General features: G+C 37.6%; 1 long non-coding RNA gene across 1 annotated transcript; it reads left to right on the plus strand.

Annotated features, from left to right (window-relative positions):
- The first annotated feature begins 3,097 nt into the window (after positions 1–3,097).
- LOC140580902 (uncharacterized) lies at positions 3,098–4,352 on the plus strand. The gene is made up of 3 exons (XR_011984063.1): positions 3,098–3,277; positions 3,450–3,547; positions 4,247–4,352. It is a non-coding gene; the product is annotated as an uncharacterized lncRNA (long non-coding RNA).
- Positions 4,353–6,019: the final 1,667 nt, after the last annotated feature.

Raw genomic sequence — 6,019 nt, forward strand, 5'->3', positions numbered from 1 at the left:
CAATATATATGACTTAAATATAAACACACTTATTTATTTTACTATGTTAAAATGCAACGCAGTCAAGTCTGTTAACTTTTATGGTTATATTTGAGTGGCTCATATTTCATCCCTGGCATTTTTGGCTTCTTACAGATGGCCAGTTGTTTTATGTCCGGTACAAAGGGACAACTAAGTCCCTCAGGGCGAAGGTTTTATGTGGTCCTGAAGAGGCAAATGAAGTCTTTGTAGACTTCCATGCCAGTAGTGGAGGTGCACACTGCGGACAAAAAAAAACAAGGGAAGCAATTTCTCAAAGATTTTATTGGCCTGGGATGTCAGAGGACATTAGTTTATGGGTCTGTATGCACTTACACCCGTCATACATGGATTTGGTGTAATAGAAATAATTGGCAATTTGGATAACACCTTTAACTGTCTTTTTCTCTGTCAGGTGAGTCAGTGTGTGCAGTGCCAGGCCAGCAACATCACAGTAAAACAGGAAGTGGCCTACATTCCCATCAAGGTGAAAATGTTTATGATTTGTTTTTTTATCTTTACGAATTAAAATCTAAGGACAGTTATTTATTTGACAATCAGTACTGTTTTTACTTGTTTTAAGGTAAGCCAGCCATTTGAATTAATTGGAATGGATTTGATTGGAAAGCTGAAAACCACGTCAAAAGGAAACCAGTACATTTGTGTACTGGTAGATTATCTAACAAAGTGGCCGCAGGCCTATCCTTTAAAAACCAAAAGTGTAGCTGAAGTCACTGAGTGCATCATTAAGTTTTTTTTTATCAATTTGAAGCACCAAAACGAATTCTGACTGATCAGGGCAAGGAGTTTGTCAATGAGGTAAGTACAAAAACCTATATACACGCATATACAGACAAAGTTCTTATAACAAAATCACAAACTATGAGGTACAAGTGTTTATTGTTTTTATGATAGATACATATACATAAAGTGTATATGTATATTTTATTAATGAACCAACCATATTTATTATTCCAAATAAATAAAAATTTCTGCAAAATCCTAAACATGAAAAGGAGTCTCTGTGCTCCATACCACCCACAGACAAATGGACTTGTCGAGAAGATGAATGGAACAATCCAGAGGTATAATGTCCATTTTATACATTCTGTGTTTTATAAAATAATTGTGGATGAAGTTATTCTTGATATGTAACTTTTTGACACATAAGACAATATGGCATTTTTATGATTGTGACAATTATATGAACTGTATTTCAAGAGCCCTGTCTAAACTTGTAAATAAAAGACCAGAGGAATGGGACAACCATCTTGATGCAGTCATGTTTGGACTAAGAACGAAGTGCCAAGTAACCACCAAGTATTCGCCATTTTTTTTGATGTTTGGCCGAGAGGCAAGGTATCCCTCTCAAATTCCATCAGAATACAGGGTAAGCTCAACTTATATTATTTAAATAACTTCTGAGGTCTTTATTTCAATTTTTATGATAATGTTAAACCTTTTATAGGTGGACAGCAGTGTGGAGGACAACTTGTCTGTGGAGGAGGTGACAGAGGGCATCCTGAAGCTGGATGAAGTTCTCCAAGCTGCCATCACAAATACGAGCAGTAAACAATCAAAACAAAAGAAGAGGATAAAGGAAACCAGCAGCCCTGCTTTTCATGTTGGCATGAAAGTGTGGCGATTAAATGTGAGAAGCCAGCAGAGGAAAGGGGGCAAGTTGGATCCTAACTACCTTGGGCCCTACACCATCACAGCCATTGTTGATAAAAGAGCCGATCTTTTGGACAGCCAGGGAGTCACAATACCCAAAATCAACACTGATCATTTGATTGAGTACAAGGAGGAGCACCCACGAGTTCCACGAAAGTGTTCCTTGGACTCTCCTACCACCTTATCTGGGCCACCTAACACCACTACCTCCTCTGGGCCGTCCACTACCTCCTCTGCGCCGTCCACTACCTCCTCTGCGCTGTCCACTACCTCCTCTGCACCGTCCACTACCTCCTCTGCGCCGTCCACTACCTCCTCTGGGCCGTCCACTACTTCTGCTGCACCGTCCACTACCTCTGCTGCACCGTCCACTACCTCCTCTGGGCCGTCCACTACTTCTGCTGCACCTTCCACTACTTCTGCTGCACCGTCCACTACTTCTGCTGCACTGTCCACTACCTCCTCTGAAACATCTACCACTTCCTCTGGAGCACCCACTACCACAATTCCTGGGCAAATGACCACCACCTCTACTAGTCCAACAGTGGACCCCTTGATCACCAACAGTATGTGTCAGACCACTTCATGTTAAATTTTACAAATCATAACAAGTACATCAAATAAATTGATACATTGATATGAATTATAATTTTTTTCATTAGTCATACATGTAAAATATTACAGAATAAAGTAATATTACAATTACTATAGAAATAGATTCAGTAATAACAACAATCATCCATCTATCCATCTCTCCTGAACGCTTTTGCACTTAAGGGTCACGGGAGTGCTGGAGCCTATCCCAGATGTCACTGGGTGAGAGGGAGGGTATAACCTGGACAGGCCCCAGGCTATTGCAAGACTGACATGTAGAGACAAAATGTAGGATTGATTTATTTACCAAAAAGTTGCAATAAGTTTCTAGCCTTATTCGTCATGGTTATATTTGTAGACAGGGAACCAAGAAAATGTTAAAGTATCATAGTGAAATTTGGAAGTCCTGTAGTAATATAATATTACACTCAAGACTTTAAGACAAATTACTTTAACTGTTTTGTTACATTTTACAGGTGTGAAAGAAAATTAAGGTAATAAACATCATTCCTTTGTCAACAATACACAAAATTTGTTTTCCATACCATGTCATAATTATTTGGTGTTTTGTTTTTGTAGTTGTTATTACTTTGTTTTGTAATTTTGTAATTTTTTATGTTCCAGGTTGACCCAGGATTGTATAAGTACATTGTGGGGGTCGTCAATCAAAATCATCACTGGATGGATATATATATATATATATATATATATATATATATATATATATATATATGACTGTATGTACAATCATTCACATGTCATAATTATGGTATATGATATTTTGAAATGGCATTTTTAGTCCAGGGTTTACAGTATTGGTCAGAAATTGTTAATGCATTTATGTGGCACACAAACAGGTCCTAAAATAATGATATAATTAATTGCAACTCTAACATGTGTAGGTGATTATACCAAGAGAGAGGAGAAGCCTTTTTTTAGACCCATTGGGGGAAACTAAGGCAAAAATAAAACACTGTGAGGACATCACACGGTAAATATCATTTTATCTCCAATTTTTGTATAGAAGAAGGATAACACATCTTCCAGAACATAATCTTTGTGTGTAACATCTTTGTTTTACAGAAAAAGATAAATAAATATTTATTTTGACTTCAATTCAGTGATCAGTATAGAACTCTACCTGTGTACCATCTGTATTTTAGTTCATTTATGAGGCAAAGAGGGCTTAATCCATCGAGATGGGCATGTGATACACCCATTTCAACAGGATGCCTCTTCCTGTGGGGCCTTTGTATTGAAGGTATGTATGACAACAAAATGAAGAACAATAATTGGATTTTAAAGCAAGAAACAATTGATTCACCCGGGTGCATGTTGAGAATAAGGAGCATGACAAAGGACACATTCTATACCCCAAAATGACACAGTATAAGTTAAAGGTCATTTCAGGCCTCACATCACAGGGACAGTTTCTTCTAGTAGCCTCCATAGCAAGGACTCAGGTCCAACAATGACACATACGCCACACATACTACTACTACTGCAACAAATGAATTCATCTGCTCTTTTTTACATTGCAAATCTCAGGGCATGCCTCTGTACTGTCTATATTTATGACTGTTCTCTTTATGACTTATTGTGTGTTTTGTAATCTCCATTTGTTTATTACTACTATTACTAATAACTGATCAACACACATTTCTTGTATTCCAAACATGCTTTGCAAGCAAACAATTTCTGAGGAAGATTCTGATGTAAAATCACTTTTAAAAGATTTTGACCATTTGTGTAATTATTAAAGGCACAGTTAAAACGCTCTAATAAGGGCAACCCTTATGGGTTACTTGGCACTCATTAAAGCTTTGTTACGTTAAGGTAACAAAAAAAGACTAATACCTTTTCTGCAACAGGTAAAAGATGTTTCAACCACTATTGTTACCAGCTAGTGGGCCACATACAATAATTCTAACTTGTTTAAAAATGTATCATTTATTCACAGTTTGCTGAGTGCATCTTGCTTGGTTGTTCAGTTTCATTTGACAATTCATCCTTAAGCATGAATGCCACAAGAGAGCAGATTGCTGAATGTCTTCTTCAGAATACAGGTTAGACTTCTTATTAGGATTTTTTACCATAATTATTTGTGAAGCGGCTGGAGGCAAATGTATGTTACTGTGTTCACTCTACTCTACAATTCAAAATTGTATTTGTCATGTAAAAATTGCTGATCATTGTGAACTTGACGATGTTATACACTTTTTTTTTCTAGTAGACCTGACTGACCTGTGTCATTTCTGTGGGGAGCAGGCTGGTGACACTAATTGAGTAAGTGGTATTTAATCAGTCATAACTCATGAAATATGACTTGTGAAAGCTTTAACAAATCAATGTCAGTGTCTGAGGGGTATATGAAGATGTGAAAGGTCCTTGTTTGACCATCACAAGTCATCTTGATCAGTTTTAACCAGTTTAAATGCATGTGTGATTAATGGAATTATTAAAATGTGTGTATTTGGGCTATATACTGTTGGTCCACCTTAAGAACTATCTGTCCGGTCCTCCTTAAAACGCGCGTGTTTTTTATGGGTTTACATGCGATATATGGACAAATTATCAGCTGTGAAATTTTTCACAAATCAGGATGTTTAATATGAGACGCTTTTTCAGTCATGGGGATGACTGGTTTTGACGTGAGAAGCTAATGAAAATTACTGGTCAAAATACATTAAAGGCTGTTTTTACGCAATGTATTTATATTTTCTGAATTCACACAACAAGACTATCACAAGGAGCCATAATTCCTATTTTTTCGTGCATATATAAGGTTTTTATGGCCGTTTGCAACGTGAAAAGCGAACCGCAAACTAACTTTACCGACGTTGAGAACGTCACATTTTTAACGTGGCTTTAAATTTTAATTAACATAGGTTGTTCTGTTGGTGTAGTACAAAGTCCACAATTAGGACGATTTAAGTCGTTTTTAATGTGCCTTAAAACTAAGTGAACTTTAAGTGATTTTAATGTGACTAATGTTGTAGCATATGTTCCGAAGTAAGCGGTTATTTTTTGTTTGAAGTTGTAATTTTTGTGCCTTTATTTGTGTTATAGGTTGGTGTCTTGTTAGCAAAAATTTTAGCCCCGGGAACATCCACGAAGATTGTGAAAGTGAAGGGCATTGACAGGGAACACACAACACTGGGTTTGTGGGATGGACAGATCACTGAAGTCCATCCTGTAAAGTCGTATAGGTTTACAGAATTATCGACAAGGGAGAGGGATGGAAAAATATTCCTCTCATGGTAGTCCATCTACCGCTATAGTAGAAATTGGAGCTGTGGCGGTCAGTGATTTTGGCGAACTTGGTGAGGGCGAGAGGGTTTCAGAATTATCAGGGACAACTGCAGCGGCAGCAGTCCAGGTAATTTGTAAATGCAGTTGTCAGAAGTGTAAGGCTCAACAAGAAGATTTGCGTGGGAAAGCAGCAGTGCACAGATGCGTCGGATGTAAATTTATGCAGAAGTCGTCTTCCTACTTGCCGACATATTCGGGCACATTGGGTCTGTCCACAAATGGCAAAGATCACACACTGAGTGTAAGTAATTCTGCAATTTGTGCGTATCTCACGGAGTACAATTTGTGCGGTCTAACGAATGATGTCGAGGAAATGGAGGAGCATTTCATTAATGTGGTGGAGTTTTCTGTCGTCTTTAACGAAAACGACTTGATTATAGGAATAAAGCAGCGTGAGGAAAAGACAGACGACAGTGATGGT

Source organism: Paramormyrops kingsleyae, chromosome 19 (genome assembly GCF_048594095.1).
Source record: "Paramormyrops kingsleyae isolate MSU_618 chromosome 19, PKINGS_0.4, whole genome shotgun sequence".
Classification (NCBI taxonomy): Eukaryota; Metazoa; Chordata; class Actinopteri; order Osteoglossiformes; family Mormyridae; genus Paramormyrops; species Paramormyrops kingsleyae.